Here is a 17808-nt window from a genome sequence, read left to right as displayed (position 1 = left end):
TATCCTTAAGAAATGGAAGCTCTTTGGACTCATGACTCTCACTCTATTTCTAGGACAAGTACTTAGTGTCCATATGTACGTTTTAAAACCATAGTTAAATGAAGAAATAAACAGTCTTGCTTTCTGTCTAGCATGATATTGCATCCCTGGGATGAATCCCGCTTGATCATAGTGGATGATCTTTTGAATGTATTGTTGAATTTGGTTTGCTAGTAATTTGTTGAGAATTTTTGTACCCATTTTCATTAGGGATATTGGCCTGTACTTTTCTCTTTTTGTATTGTTGTGTTCTTGTCTGGTTTTGGAATCAGGATATACTTCATAAAATGAGTTTGGAACAATCCTCTCCTTTTCAATTTTCCAGAATAATTTGAGGATAATTGGTATTTGTTTCTTTAAATGTTTGTGAGAATTCGGCACTGAAGTCACCAAGTTCTGGGCTTTTCTTTGATAGAAGGCTTTATAGTATTGATTTAATTTTCTCTCTAGTTACTAGTCTATTCAATTACTTTATTTCTTCATAATTAAGCCTTTAAAGGTTGTATGTATCCAGGAATTATCCCCTTCTTTTATGATATCAGATATGTTGGCATGTAGTTGTCCCTAAGAGTTTCTTATGATTTCTTGTATTACTGTGGTATCAGTTGTAACATTTCCTTTTCCATCTCTGATTTCATTTGAGTCTCTTTTTTAAGTCTAGCTAAAGGTTTGTTGATTTTATCTTTCCCCAAAACCAACTTTTCATTTCGTTATATGTTTTGAATTGCATTTTTAGTCTCTATTTTGCTTATTTCTTCTCCAAGCTTTATTATTTCCTTCCTTACTGTTTTCCTGGTTCCTTGAGGTATATCATTAGATTGTTTACTATAAAACTTTTTTTTTTTTTTTTTTTTTTTTAACATAGAAGTGTATTGCTATACACTTTTCTCTTAGGACTGCTTTTGCTGTATTCTATAAGTTTTGATATGATGTGTTTCCATTCTTGTTTGTCTCAAGGAATTTAAAAATTTTCCTTTTAATTTCTTCATTGACCCTTGGTTATTCAGGAGCATGTTGTTTAATTTCTATGTATTTGTAAAGTTTCTAAAGTTTTTCTTGTTGATTTCTAGCTTTATGCAATTGTAGGCAGAAAATATATTTGATATGATCCCTGTATCATAAATTTAAGACTAGCTTTGTAGCGTAACATATAATTAATCCTGGAGAATTCTCCCTGTGCAGTGGAGAAAACTACGTGTACTGCAGCAAGTGAATGAAATGCTCTGTAAATGTCTGTTAGGTCCATTTGGTCTATGGTGTGGTCTAAGTCTGATGTTTCTTTGTTGATTTTCTGTGTATCCATTGTTGAATTTGATATAATTGTTGAAAGTTGACATTTTTTTCTAAATACTTTTTTTTATTATTTTTACACAGTGAAAAATAGTTCATCTTCCTTGATACACTTATATTTTCTAATTACAGATTATTATATTAATTCAAATAAATTTTCACTTGAGGCTTTTTGTTTTTTCCTCTTTTCCAAAATTTATCTCATGCTTTGTTTTCTTCTATTAATAAACTCATTGGGCTTTCCAGGTAAATGTTCAATTATCTGACAACACAAAAGGTTGTGTTGAGCAGACTCTTATGAATCATAAACCTTACCAGTGGCAAATTTGCCAATGACTCAAACATGTATCTGTCAAATACCAGGCAAAAGTGAAACATTCTTTACTTGGAGAAATTGAGGAGCCAAACACAGCTCCCCAAAGTACCTTTCTCTTTGAATTAGGAAATGTTTTAGTTTTGGACTAATGAATAAGATTCTTCCTAAGCAACATATGCTGCTTAGAAAAAAAGGGAGCCATTTCAGTTAAGGAACATCTCCTCTTTGTACCTCATTATTTCACAGATAAATTGGTTATCTTTCATTTTTCTAGAGTCATGCTTGCCATAAAACCATACATTTCAAGTTTGCTTATAATAAGTAATATAAGCAGAGCAGGTTTATTCTTCTGACAATATTTAATACATAAGGTTGCTCTATTCTCATGAGTGAGTACCACCAGTAAGTTTACCATGAGATTTGGTCTTTGGTATGTTTAACAAGATATTTGATTGAGGCCATTCCTTATTGCCAGGACTACCAGTTAGGGAGGCAATTGGTTTCAGGGCTGATGTTAATTCTTTTCTTCTCAAATCATCACCATAATAACAAATATTGCTATCTATATACTTTTTTTTTTAATAACAAAAATGTTTTTAGCATTTTGATAGGGTACTTTGCTTTGTTACTTTTAGAAAAATGATTGGATATCTTGTAGTATTGAAATATCCTTGTACATTAGTTTCCTGAGGCTGCAACAAGAAATTATCAAAAACTGGGTGGTTTAAAACAATAAAAGGCTGGATGCAGTGGCTCACACCTGTAATCCTAGTACCTTGGAAGGCCGAGGCAGGCAGATCCATTGAGCCCAAGAGTTTAAGACCAGCCTGGGCAACATGTCAAAACCCCATCTGTACAAAAAAATATAAAAGTGGGGCATGGTGGGACATGCCTGTAGTCTCAGCTCTTTAGGAGGCTAAGGTGGGAAGATCGCCTGAGCCCTGGGAGGTATAGGCTTCAGTGAGTTGTGATTGCACCACTGCACTCCAGCCTGGGCGACAGAGTAAGACAGTGTCTCAGTCAGTCAGTCAACAGAAACTTATCCTCTTATGGCTCTGGAGGCCAGAAGTCTAAAATCAGTAAGTCAGCAGGACTGTTCTCTCTGGAGACACTAGGTGAGAATCATTACTTGGTCTTTTAACTTCTGGTGTCTATTGGAGTTCCTATGGTTGTATCACTCCAGTCCCTGCCTTTGTCTTTACATGGCCTTCTCCTCTGTGCCTGTCTTCTCCTGTTTGTGTTCCTTATAAGGACATATATCATTGGACTTAGGGCCCTCCTGAATAATTCAGGATGATTTCATCTCGAGATCATTAATTTAATCAAGTTTGTAAAGATTCTTTTCCCATTTAAGGTCATATACAGGTTTTGGGGATTAGGACATAGGCCTAATATCTTTTTGGGGACCACTATAATTCACATTTCTGAATTAATCCTTCATGGTATTAATGTACCATTCTTTTGATATACTGCTATTATCAGATTAAGAATTGATGCATCCATATTTTTAACTGTGATTAGTCTAAAGTTGTGCATTAGTTCTACAGTGATAAAGTTTAAAAATTAAGATTTTGCTGACTTTTAAAATTAGAGATATTCCCATCATTTTTCTAAGTGTTCAAATAAACTTAAATTTAATGTTTTAAAATAGATTTTAATGTGTTCCAATTTAGCCCTGTTCCCATTGGCTCTCATTCAATTTTGGTCTTTAATTACTTTTAAATTTTTTCTATAATTGGGCTATTCAAATTTTATTAATTTGAAACTTGATAGAAAATTTTTCATTTTTTTCTAATTTTTAAAGCTATTTTCTATTAAGCCTGTTTAATCATTTTTAAGATTGTAAGTGGCATTATTTTTAAGTTTGTTTAAATTGCACATTGCAAGTATATAGAAATAAGGTTGATTTTTGTAATGCTGACCTTATATCCTGAGACCTTGCTAAATTCGTAGGCTAGTTCTGGGAGATTGTTTTCTTTTCTGTAGATTCCATGAGATTTCTACATAGACAATAATGTCATTCATTTCTTTCTTTCTAATCTTTGTGCCTTTGACTTCTTTTTCTTGTCTTACTGTACTGGTTAGAACTTCTATTAAAATGTTGAATAGAAGTGGTGATAAAGGACATCTTTTCCTTGTTCCTCATCTTTGTTGGCAAATATTACATCTTTCACTATTATGTATATTGTTAGCTGCATGGTTTTTGGGTGTGTATTCGTTCCATTTTCTTCCTTTCTGTGGCTTATTTGAACATTTTTAAATATCCCATTTGTCTATTTTAAAATGTCTTTCTTCCTTTCATTTCCCTTTCCCTCCCTTTCTTTCCCTTAGCTACTGAGCACCTCTAGTACGTTTATTTTGTTATTGTATATTTTGTTTCTTATGTCTTGTATTTCTTTGCTGAGGTGTTTTTTTGTTTTTTGCTTTGTTTTTTTCTTTTTTCTTTTTTGAGATGGAGTCTTGCTTTGTTGCCTGGGCTGGAGTACAGTGGCATGATCTCAGCTCACTGCAACCTCCACCTCCCAGGTTCAAGTGATTCTCCTGCCTCAGCCTCCGGAGTAGCTGGGACTACAGGTATGCACTACCACGCTTAGACAATTTTTGTATTTTTAGTAGAGACGGTGTTTTACCATGTTGGCAAGGCTGGTCTCGAACTCCTTACCACAGGAGATCTGCCTGCCTTGGCCTCCCAAAGTGCTGGGATTATAGGCATGAGCCACCACACCCAGCCGAGAATTTCTATTTTTCTGTTTATTTCAAGTGTTTTCTTGATTATTACAGCATTTGTATAATAGGTGCTTGAAAGTCTTTGCAGATGTTTTCAACATCTGTGTGATTTTGTTGTTGTTGGAGTCTGTTGGTTTTCTTTTCTCCCAAAAGCTGAAATTTTCCTAGGGATTTTTGTTTTAATAGTCAATAGACCTGGTTAGGTTTTGTTTTGTTTGTTTGTTTGTTTGTTTTGAGACGGAGTCTCGCTCTGTCACCCAGGCTGGGGTGCAGTGGCCCAATCTCGGCTCACTGCAAGCTCCTTCTCCCAGGTTCTTGCCATTCTCCTGCCTCAGTCTCCTGAGTAGCTGGGGCTACAGGTGCCCGCCATCACGCCCGGCTAATTATTTTTGTATTTTTAGTAGAGATGGGGTTTCACCGTGTTAGCCAGGATGGTGTCCATCTCCTGACCTTGTGATCCTCCCGCCTTGGCCTCCCAGAGTGCTGGGATTACAGGCATGAGCCACTGCGCCCGGCCGACCTCGTTAGGTTTATACTGCAAGTTCCAACTTATCTATAAGTAGGCTGTGGTTCCAATTCCAGTCTAATTTTAAAAGATCTTTGATACGCTGATTAAGGTCTGGTGTACACATGCAAAACTTGGTAATAAGTTTATAAATAACTTCATAGGGTTTCTTTTTTGAGCCCTTCACTCTGTAATCTCCTTGGTTCCATTATTTTCTTAGACCTCTTGTTTTTCATCCTCAAGTAACTAAGGCTTTTGTTACCCCCTCTCTACCACCCACTTTTAAAACTGTAGCATTCAGGGCCAAACGAAGAAAATCTTTAGAAAAAAATGCTAAGCTTAATGTGTGTCACGTGGTTATTCAAATACTCATCTTCTTACATACTGTGTCTGTTAATATATACTTTTCGGGCACTCTCAAATAGATACTCTATGCGTTCTGCTATTTTTTACAGTTGCCGTCAGTGTGAGTGATCGGGCAAAGCATGCATAGATATCTTATACAGAATAATAAGACTTGTTCATTTATTTTTAGCATAATTATTGATATGAATTTGTTTAAATGTACCAAGTGTAGAGATAATAAGTGTTGAAGGGATACATTATCCACCTGGATGTTAGTTATTTTAAATAATTCTCAATTTTTGTATTTTATGTTAATACTCTATAGTAAATTTTTCATTAGTAGTTAATGCTCATTGACTATAGAAAAAAAGTGGAGAATATAGAAGGGTGGAAGTTTGATGAAAACCAAACCTCCTCTTATTCCAGCTATTTGGTGACAAGTTTGTTTAGTTTTTTTCTTTACCTTTACAATGTGTGTGTGCGTTTATAAAAAAAAATTAAATAGCATTGTGTTTACAGGTTCTTTTTATAATATAAGCAATTTTATGTAATTGAATTTTAATTCTGTACAGTATCCAACTGTATGGATTATATTGACTTTAAAATAAACCTACATTTCTCCAGAGTTATGTATTCTCCTACAGAGTTACATACCTTCTAGGATCCCAACTCCTCATAGAGTATTTTTCACATAAAAAATATATGTCTAGTTTTTAAAAATGAATATATATGGATTATAAACATAATATAATAGATTTACTAACCTGTTTTCTGTTGGGCACTAGTACATTACATTACCATTTACTTTTCTTAGTCGCATTGGACTTTTCATTAGTCCAAAGCTCTTTGATTTCATTACTCTCTTTCTCTGTTTTTTTTTTCCCCCAAGTATTTAGGAAGCAGTGTGTTAATACCAGGTAGGCATTTTTCTGTACTAGTTTTGATGGTTCTGATAAAAGTAATATTTCTCCATTTAAAAAATTACCTATTTGCCATACTTTACCTTGACTTCTATATAAACACACACGCGCGCACACACACACACACACACGTACACACACAATTGAAAAAGAATTTAGTGGGACTGTGGGAGACAGTAAACACTGAAACTTCTGTAATTCTGTAAAAAAGAAAATTAAACAAGAGAAAAATCTGAGTCAAATATATTCATATATGATTATAGTTTCTATTAAAGGTTTTAATACATTATATTAAAAGTACAAAGGTGCATAGCAAGTGTGGAAATGAACCTAAGTGTGTCCAGGAACATTGTAACTAAAAATAATGGAACATCTATTAATTTAATAAATTCTGTGATAGTAACACTATAACCCATTTTTATAATAACAGTTTTATTTAGTATTTTTAGGAAAGTTGTTTTAAAGACAATCTATTATAGTAACACTATAATGTAAAAAGTATCACTGTTATTTATGAAATGATTTAACTATTTGAAATATATTCCCATTTTTCACTTTGGACTATACATAACTTTTCCCTAAATAACATGTCATAAGTTATTCATTATACTAGACCTTTTTATTAAATTATATATTGATATATATTATATATGTATATATTAAATTTTTTGAGACAGGGTCTCTGTCATCCAGGCTGGAGTGCAGTGGCACAATCTTGGCTCACTGCAACCTTCACCTCCTGGGCTCAAGTGATCTTCCCACCTCAGCCTCCCAAGTAGCTGAGACTATAGGCACACATTACCACACCTGGCTAATTTTTGTAGTTTTCTTGGTAGAGATGAGATTTCGCTGTGTTGTTCAGGCTGGTCTCTACTTTCTGGGCTCAAGCAATCTACCTGCCTCAGTTTCCCAAAGTGCTGGGATTAGAGGCATAAGCCACCACGCCTGGCCTAATTTTTCTGTTTTTTTTGAGAAAAGCAACAACATTTAACATTTATCAAGGAATATTATTCATCATATTGAAAGAAGTCATATGTTTTCACAATTTTTATATACAAATATAAATAAAGGCCTTTAAATATAAAATAAATAATATAAAGAAATAAACTATAAAATATACCATTGTAAAATAGCTAATGTTTTACACTATTCAAAAAAACTCACACAAAATTAACAAAATATATATTACAATTCATGAAAATTTGATTTCCTATTCATTTTAAAGCTGTCTAACAAACCCTGTGGGAGAAATTTTAAGTTGTCAATTTCAAGGTAAAAGTTAGAATTTATATTTGATGACTTTTGTCAATTTCTGCTAAGGCTGTTTCCTTCTTCCTAATGTAAAGTAGCATTTTTACATTTTTATATACCTTCATTCACTTATCACTGACAAGTGGCATTTCTTAAGCTGACAAAGATAAGCATGAAGCAGATGTCAGGAGATGGAAATGATCACAGTATGGAGCACTTCTTTTGTAAAATATATGAGTTAATTCACCAGTCGTGAAAGCAAAGGACAGAAATGCTTGCTTTGTGTGTAGTGTTGGCAAGTGTCATGAAAGTTCCGCCAAACAAGATTATTAATTCATGACCTATTTCTCTCCCTGCCATAGCACCTTCTTCAGAAAGGACTACCATTTCCACTGGGCAGATCTTCCAATTATGCGTAAGATATGAAGTAAAGGCCAAACTCCATCAAAAACTTAGAAGCAAATAGTCCCCTTGACAACCAGATGTCTATCTTTCCAGGTTAAATCTTTCCAAGTTCTAATGGATGGTTTCTGCAACACTGTGTTTACCTTCAAACTCATGTTGCTTTAAGATCTGGTTGGCAACTCAGGGAGAAAAAAAATACACTTTTCTTGAGAGCAAGCTGTATCTTTTATGAAGTTAAGGTTAAAAGAAAAATTGTGTTGGTAATATCCACATAGCGACAGATGAAACCATTCCAAAGGTCTTGTAGATTTGCTACAAAGAGGAAGTCTGGCTAGAATATTAGACAGTGCCTCTATATACCTGTCTTTTTTCATTTCCATTTCCCTATCCCTAACAAAACACAGCTTAAAATGTGGCCAGTTCAAGTTGAGATGCGCTGTAAGTATAAAATTCACAGCAGATTTCAAAGATTTGGTACCAAAAAAGTAAAAATATTCAATAATATTTTTATATTGATCATACATTGAAATGATAAAAATTGGATAAATTGAAGTAAAATATTTAACAATGTAAAAGGAGGAAGTCTGCAGAAAGTGTTATATCAGGTGTCTGAGTTTAAATATGTGAGCGTTACATTAAAAAAGTCTGTTATGGCTCCTACTAGTCTATAGGGCAAAGTTCAAAACTTTTAACCTGTATTCTTGGGTAAACCAGATAACACAAGACATATCAGCACAGTATCATTCCCCCAAGACTACTTTTTTGTGTATTGATATGATACCACTGGCCTATGTTAGGGATGTTCTAAAAAACTGTTCTGTCAGCTTTATTCCTGTGTTGTTGAGGACGTTATTTATCATATTTTTTGAGGTCTTTGGTCTTAATATCAGTTTTGAATTTCCTGAGTATTTGATTTGTTTGTGCCTTATTATTCTTAATTTGTCACTTCTTTTTCTCTTTTGGTATGGGCTGCCATAAATCTTAAAACTTAATTTTTTCTATCACTATAAATAATTTATAACAAGTTATAGTATCATTCTTATACGTTAACTTCTATCCTAGATACATCTCAGGTATGTTAACTCTTAATTTCTATTTTGAATCATTTTTTTCTGAAAGGTAAACTAGGTTATTTTTCTTGGTTAGCTTCATCTTTGTAAGCTACTCCAAATCATTTTATTATTTTATTTTATTTTTTGAGATGGAGTCTTGCTCTGTAGCCCAGACTGGAGTGCAGTGGCACAATCTTGGCTCACTGCAACCTCCATCTCCCGAGTTCAAGCAATTCTCCTGCCTCATCTTCCCGAGTAGCTAGGATTACAAGCGTGTGCCACCACACTTGGCTAATTTTTGTATTTTTAGTAGAGATGGGGTTTCACCATGTTGGCCAGGCTGATCTCAAACTCCTGACCTCAAGTGATTTGCCCACCATGGCCTCCAAAGTGCTGAGATTAGAGGCATGAGCCATTGTGCCTGGCCTCAAATCATTTTAGACCAAGGTAGGATACAAGTTAATAACATTAAATGTATACCTTAAATTGAAATTCAAATCGCTTTATAATCTAAATCCAATTGACTTTTCAAGCCCTAATTTTCAAGAACATCTTTTTATATACCACTAGCTTAAATCAGCTTTGTCACCTACATGGTCCCATACAACCTAGGTTTGTTTTCACTTGGCCCACATTGAGAATGCCTTATTTTTTCACCCCATCCATCTAAATATTAACTATTTTTCAAGATCCATTTCTCATTCCACCTCATCCTACCTCTTTTTCTAATGATAAACTTGTGGCATTTATTTACTTAACCCTTCATCTGGATCTTGACTTTGTCCAGTCTACCGACAGTTCTTACATTGTTTAACATGTCCTGAACCTTCTTAGTATGTTTAGTACCAAAATCTTGGATTTCAAATAGACGAGTTCCTAAAAGTAAGGAGCTAGATCTTGTCTACTTGTCTAGAACCAAAATTATCTTGAATTCTGGTGCATTTGTTGAAGGCACAAACATTTATAAAATAAATCAATATATAGGATGGTATTAAAGTGTTAGAATGAGTGGTTATAGTAGATTTTAACACAGTGTTATGAAATCAACTGGAACCTCTAGAGGTATTTACAACTGTTGCAATACCTGAGATGGTACTGGGCACTAACCTGAGCCTTAAACACAGTTCCTAGATCTGTACATTTTATTATTCTATTCCATCTTTGTAAAAAAATAGGAATGGCTATGTGAACTCTGAGTTTTCCTGGAATGCAGAAACTCAGTCAAGAACAGCATCTAAATTAGGCAGTGACAGTAGAGCTTATACTGAGAAAACGGTCAGTCTGGTGCTCTTTTGACAATTTATGTTGGTTTGTGGCTTGGTGACATTGAGAAATGAGTCATTGTAATTCTCCTGGTTGATGATCAATGGTACAATCACAAGGTTCAGAGTAGGCAACCCAAGTGAAACAGTTATTTTCTAAACAATGTATTCTGATATCCTATGCAGGAGGAAGAATAAAGCCTAGGACGTATTTGGAATCTCAGAAAGGCAAAAAGACAATTTCACTGCCATTCTGAATGACTGCCATCTTGTTGCATGCTGTGATACATTTTCTACTCCAAATGTACAGTTGAGTAGGCATTCATCCTACATTCTTTAACGGGTTTTGTTTTTGAAGATTTACTTTTTTCCTTTTCTTTCTTCTTTTTTAGCATAGATGGTAGTCTGCTGTTGATAAAACACTTGAACTCCTGCTGTTTAAATTGCTACATTCTGTTCTGAGGAGTGAAATAATGTTCTGCCATTTGCTCCCAGGTACTGGAACTGCTACTGAAATGTACACATAAGTGCTCTAATGTTGGTAGAGAATAGCTTTTCGTAGGGCTTAAGGCAGTAGGGAAGGAGTATATCTCACCCCTTTCCTTGTGGAAGGTTGAACTGCTTATTTCCCCTGCTGTGACTTCTATCCCCCAGAAACCCCCTTCTCATGTACTGGCACCTGGATCACTAGATTTTTTTTTTTTTCCATAAAACAGCCCGAAGCTTGCATTGTCAATGAGGTAATTCCCAAAGTTGCTAGATCAGGCTTCCTCACTGAAGAAAGTTCAAAATGTTTTGATCTGTAATATAATTAACATAGGTATTCTGAATTATCATAGTCCTCAAAGCCTTTTATTTTTACTACAGGGAAGGTTTACTCACTCTCTCGTTTGGCTTTCTGATTTTTCACATTTTGAGGATGAACTTTTCTCGATACTAAGGGAAACTTAATGTCATAGATTTTTATCAATTTAACTTCAGTGAGTAAATTCTACAACATGATTTATTTTGGATCCAGAAATACTTTGATTAAGCAGACTATACTCATTAACATATTACCTACCAATGGAACAAATGCACAGTTTACAGTCCAATATTTTAAGATAAGAATTATTTTGCATCTGGTACATGCTTCCTCACTTCCAACAACAGATACTATTTTTCTCCAGATTATATTTATCCTCTTGTGGGAAGCATCTTATTTTGTAGATCCAATTGTCCGCCATATCTTTACAATAAAAACTTTTCTCATGCAGTCATTGTATATCTAGTAGGCACCTAACAATGCTAAAAACTCTGATAAGCTTCAGTATTACAAATTCAAGTTAAAAACAATCCTTGATAAATGAGCTAAAAAGGGTGTTGTGAAGTCAAATTTGTCAATAAGCACTAGGAGAGTGCTGCAAGCGTGATCATGGTATTCCATGTCTTCTGTAAAAGATCAATAATTAGGCCTATAAAATTTTATATAATTGGATATATATTATAGAAAATAGAATGTATAAAATGTATATGATACCTGTACAACTATAATGTGTTGTAAATATTACATATAATAAACATTTTGGGCTGGGTGCATTGGTTCATGACTGTAATCCTAGTGCTTCGGGAGGCCAAGGCAGGAGGATTGCTTGAGCCCAAGAGTTGGAGGCTGCAGTGAATATAATTATACCACTGGATTCCAGCCTGGGTGACAGAGGGAGACACTGTCTCAAAAAAGAAAGTTTTCTGGTGCTGCATTACTAATCAATTTCTACTACAATTAATTGGATAGAATTGGAATAAAAGGTTCAAGGACCAAAATAAGGGAGATACCTTAGTGTGGTTATATAGGTCACAGATGTCTACTGACTCAATAGATAAAAATTCTCACCAGAAATGAATTTGGGGTGTTGGAAAATGTGACCACTTTGGATATTTTTGGGAGTCCATGGGTTAAGGATGAAGATGTGATTCTAAATGTCAATTCAGAAAAGATATTATGGTATTTCATACAATCTATTTGAAGTGCTTGTATTGATGGTGCAAATCCCCTTGAAGCTGTTTTTTATGAGTGAAAGAGATCCCATTTGAGCATTTCTTACAATGATGCTTTCTACTTAAGGATTATCCTTTTTATCTTTGTTGTGTATTTGTATTAAGATCACCTTTCTCTGTAGTTTCTCTCTTACCAAGTGCCATTTTTAAAAAAGTCCTAAGAATGAAACTGAATCAAGAGAATTGAAATGCTATTGAAGCTGCAAAGAGGAAAAAACTCTAGGTTTTATTGTAACTCTAAAGGCACATTTTAAACCCTGCAAAGTATTTAAGAATAAAAATTTCAAACTCACCTGTCATGAAATGTATAGTTAAGAATCCCTTATTGTTAATGTTTCTTAAGTCACCATCACTTGCTAATGGCTATGTGTTGATAAAAGATGCCACTTTTATCTGTTTGTCTCCTTACTGGGTTTTATGACTTTGAAAGATGAGGTCACTGGGACACCTACTCAGAAAGGCAGTGGGAATACCGCACCTAGCTAAGGAAACTGACACTAATTTGGATATTAAAAAATACTCTATCCATTTTGACATTTTCCACTCCAAGACACAGACAGGGTCAAACTTAGAGACTTGGAGAATAATAATGAGAAAATTTAAGAGGTACTTTAAAACTTCTCTTCCCCTAAATAATACTTTAAAAGAGTTCATTTCCCACTTGTATTACAGAAGAATTTTTCTTCTATTGCCCTTTAAATACATGTTCTTTGGGTCTCAAAATGTATTTCAGCACAATTATTTAGATTACTGACTAGGTAGGTTGTGTTTGTAGTAACTGCACTGTGGGATTTTAAGAGCTATCAGACAGTTTGACGAAAGCAGTGGTGGGAAGGAATCATAGCAAATTGTGTCCACTGAATCTTCTGGTCAGTACAGTTCCCCACAGTTATGCCAGGTCCATTTTCAGAAACAAATTTTCCACTCTAGGCAAAAATTTACTTCCAGAAATCTAGCACAGCAGAGTTCCACTCTGGGGTTTGAAGTTATAGCCCCAGATAGCAATAGCATCAGCTTGCCCACTTTACCTCCTTTATCCACATGTCTTCTGTCAGGAGCCTCTCAAAGTGAGTGGCTGGGTCTCAGTAAGATGTGAGTATTCCTGGATACCCTGTAGTGTCTTAACCAGACTTCTTAGGATAACAACGTCCCTCATTAAAACCTCAGCGTGTCTCCTCTGGAAAACTGCATGTAATTATGCTGGACTAATGAGTTACAAATAAAATCACAACATGTTTTCTTTGCATTGTATCCTTTCTTCTACAAATACTTTTCCCATATATTTTAAAACTGATCCTCCCAATCATTTAATTAGGTAAGTAGGGATGTATTACTTATCTCCAGTTTCCAGATGACACTAAATGTTGTGAGAAGTCTAAGGTCATTAAACTACTATGCAGAAGAACCAACACTGGTACCTAGTCATGAGATTATGTTATGATGTAAAACTGAATGTAATGATATTCCAATAAGAAGTGGCAGGCAGTTCATATCAACTTATTTGTAAATTTATCCTTGAAGCTTCATCAATAGTAATTGAAAATGAATGTGGATGAAATGAAGAGCATGGAGAGCAGCAGCAATGACAACTTGTTTAACAACTTCTTTTTGTTTTTTTTGAGACATGGTCTGGCTCTGTTGTCCAGGCTGGAGTGTGGTGGCACGATCGGTCATAGCTCATTGCAGCCTCAAACTTCTGGGTTCAAGGGATCCTTTTGCCTCAGCATCTTGAATAGCTAGGACCACAGGTGCACACCACCTCACTAGGCTGTCTGGCTTGCTTATTTATTGATTGATTGATTGAGATGAGGTCTTGCTATGTTGCCCAGGCTGGTCTCTAACTCCTGGCCTCAAGCAGCAGTCCTGCTTTGGCCTCTCAAAGCTCTGGGATTACAGTTGTGAGCTACCCTGTCTAGCCCCCTTGTTTAATAAATTCTAAAACCCTGGAATTGCAGATTTTGCAGTATAGTACAGACCTTATTGCTAAGCACACCTAGCCAGTAGCAATGAAGCAGGATATTTTGAGAAGGCTTTTCTGGCATGGAAATATAGCAAAGCAAATCACTAAGTAACACAGACAATCAGCTTCTCTGATTATTATCCCATGAAGCAGGAAAACTTTGGTACCCAAGAAGCCAAGCTGAGAAAGACTATGTGAAGAAGAGCAGTTTGAGCAAGATTTCCAGAACTTCTCAAGGTCCTTATTTATCTAGGGACAGAGAAAGAGGACAGGAAAGGAAGATAACTTCATCTTGTTTCCCTAAGGCTGGGAACAAGCTTCTATTTATTTTGAGATTGCAAAGCATGTAACTTCTGAACAAATGTACACATGCACATGAATGTTATTGATTTGGAGATAAACGAGAAGGGGATTTTGTATAGGTTAAGCAAAAAAGCTGCTTATTTAATATATTTTAAGCAAAGAAAACTTAGAGGAGGGAGAAAGAAGTGAAAACACTAGGTAGATGCTTATTTTATCAGAACTGTGACATGATTCATAAATAAAAATGGTCCTGTTTTTAATCAGAGCTTATTCCCACATGGCTTTGGGGTAATCAGGAAAATTATGGCCAATAGACATTACATTCTACGTGATGGCACTAGTAAGCTTTCTTACATCTGGTAGCAGGAACTGAGGTTCCATCAAGTCTGAGGAAGAAGAGGTGTGAGAAGGGAGGAATAGCAATGGTGCCATAAGTATTACTCTGTAGTCTCAGGAGGAAGCCTTGATACATAGTGAGACTGGTCTCCTGAGGAAGGTTTGAGCTTCTGCTAACACTCAGATTGCCTCTCGTCACAATTCTTGCTGGCTTTGTCAGCAGTGGATTTACAGGACAGAGGAATCACTGAAGAGTGAGTTCTGAAGACAGAAAGGATGCTAATGGATGCTGCCACTTCCATTAATCTGGCTTTAAGGAGAAAACAAGTAGCATTTTGGGCTCAAAAAAGTCATTTATTTTATTTTTTTTGTGATTCTCCCCAAAACAGGCAGATTTATAAAAATGGATTCAAAAAAGTTTAAGCCAGTTTTATATGTGATTGTCTAATCTTAAGAAATGTTCATAATGCAGACTAAAGTTTAACGTAGGTCATGCAGTTACGTTGTGTATACTATAAAATTGAGAAAATGCTCATCCATCATTGGAAAACTATTATCCGATTCAACCAAAAAATGCCATTGAAATTAGTAATAATCAAGTGAAGGTCTGACACACATCTTTGTTGTATATCTTTCCTCCTCACTTGTTGAATTAAACACAAATATCAACCAGCACTCATGTTACATATCAGTTGTATTGATGACATATTTATTGAAGAAAGAAATTGTGGTATCTCTGCCAGGTTTTGGTATCAGCATGATGTTGGCCTCATAGAATGAGTTAGGGAGGAGTCCCTCCTTTTCAATTTTTGGTAACAGTTTCAGCAGGAATGGTGCCAGCTCTTCTTTTTACCTCTAGTAGAATTCAGCTTTAAATCTGGTCCTGGGCTTTTTTTTTTTTTTTTTTTTTTTTTTTGGTTAGTAGGCTATTTCTTCCTGCCTCAATTTCAGAACTTATTATTGGTCTATTCAGGGATTTTATTTCTTCCTGGTTCAGTCTTGGGAGGGTGTAAGTATTCAGGAATTTATCCATTTCTTCTGGATGTTCTACTTTGTGTGCATAGAGGGTTTATAGTATTCTCTGATGATTGTATTTCTGTGGGGTCAGTTGTGATATTTCCCCTTATCATATCTGATTGTATTTATTTGACTATTCTTTTTCTTCTTTTTTTTTTTTGAGATGGAGTCTCGCTCTGTCGCCCAGGCTGGAGTGCAGTGGCCGGATCTCAGCTCACTGCAAGCTCCGCCTCCCGGGTCTACGCCATTCTCCTGCCTCAGCCTCCCGAGTAGCTGGGACTACAGATGCCCGCCACCTCACCCGGCTAGTTTTTTGTATTTTTTAGTAGAGACGAGGTTTCACCGTGCTAGCCAGGATGGTCTCGATCTCCTGACCTTGTGATCCGCCCGTCTCGGGCTCCCAGAGTGCTGGGATTACAGGCTTGAGCCACCGCGCCCGGCCTATTCTTTTTCTTCTTTATTAGTCTAGCTAGCAATCTGTTTTACTAATTTTTCAAAAACCATTGATATTTTGAAGGGATAGTTGTGTCTCTATCTCTTTCAGTTCAGCTCTAATCTTGGTTATTTCTTGTCTTCTGCTAACTTTGGGATTTGGTTGGTTGGTTTTGTAGTTCTTTTAGTCGTGATGTGATGTTGTTAAACTGGGATCTTTCTAGCTTTTTGATATGGGCATTTAGGACTATAAAATTCCCTCTTCGCACTGCTTTGGCTGCATCCCAGAGATTCTGGTACATTGTATCTTTGTTCACATTAGTTTCAAAGAACATCTTGATTTCTGCCTTAATTTCATTATTTACCCATGAGACATTCAGGAGCAAGTTGTGCAATTTTCATGTAGTTGTGTGATTTTGAGTGAATTTCTTAATCTTGAGTTTTAATTTTATTGCTTCAGACCAATATCCTAGCTCCGCCTCCTGGGTCTATTGATGCAAGAATCCTCAACAAAATGCAGCAAACCAAATCCTGCAGCACATCAAAATGCTTATCTACCACAGTCAAATAGGCTTCATGCCTGGGATGCAAGGCTGGTTCAACAATGAAAATCAATAAATGTGATTCATCACATAAGCAGAACTAAAGACAAAAACCATACGATTTTCTCAATAGATGCAGAAAAGGCCTTTGATATAATTCCATCAACATCCCTTCATTTAAAAAAACTTTCAATAGTATTGGGGTCCCGGGGAAAATGACCAAATAGAAATAGCTCTGGTCTGCAGCTCCCAGGGAGACCAACACAGAAGGTAGGTGATTTCTGCATTTCAAACTGAGTGTAAACAAAGCTGCCAGGAGGTTAGAACTGGGTGGCTGCAAAGTCACTGTAGCCAGACTGCCTCTCTAGATTTCTCCTCTCTGGGCAGGGCATCTCTGAAAGAAAGGCAGCACCCCCAGTGAGGGGCTTGTAGATAAAACTCCCATCTCCCTGGGACAAAGCACCTGGAGGAAGGGGTGGCTGTGGGCACAGCTTCAGAAGACTTAAACATTGCTTCCTGCCAGCTCTGAAGAGAACAGCAAATCTCCCAGCATAGTGCTTGAGCTCTGCTAAGGTACAGACTGTGCCTCCTTAGGTAGGTCCCTGACCCCCATGCCTCCTGACTGGGAGACACCTCATACAAGAGAGCTCTGGCTGGCATCTGGCGAGTGCCCCTCTGAGACAAAGCTTTAAGAGGAAGGAATAGGCAGCAATCTTTGGTGTTCTGCAGCCTCCACTGGTGATACACAGGCAAACAGGGTCTGGAGTGGACCCCTAGCAAATTCCAGCAGACCTGCAGCAGAGGAGCCAAACTGTTAGGAAAACTAACAAGCAGAAAGGAATAGCATCAACATCAACAGAAAGGACGTCCACTCAGAAATCCCATCCAAAGGTTACCAACATCAAAGACCAAAGGTAGATAAATCCACAAAGATAAGGAAAAACCGGTGCAAAAATGCTGAAAATTCCAAAAACCAGAATGTCTCTTCTCCTACAAAGGATCACAACTACTTGCCTGCAGGAGAACAAAACTGGATGGAGAATGGGTTTGATGAATTGACAGAAATAGG

This window comes from Papio anubis, chromosome 4, assembly GCF_008728515.1.
Source record: "Papio anubis isolate 15944 chromosome 4, Panubis1.0, whole genome shotgun sequence".
NCBI lineage: Eukaryota > Metazoa > Chordata > Mammalia > Primates > Cercopithecidae > Papio > Papio anubis.
This window is presented reverse-complemented; position numbering follows the sequence as displayed.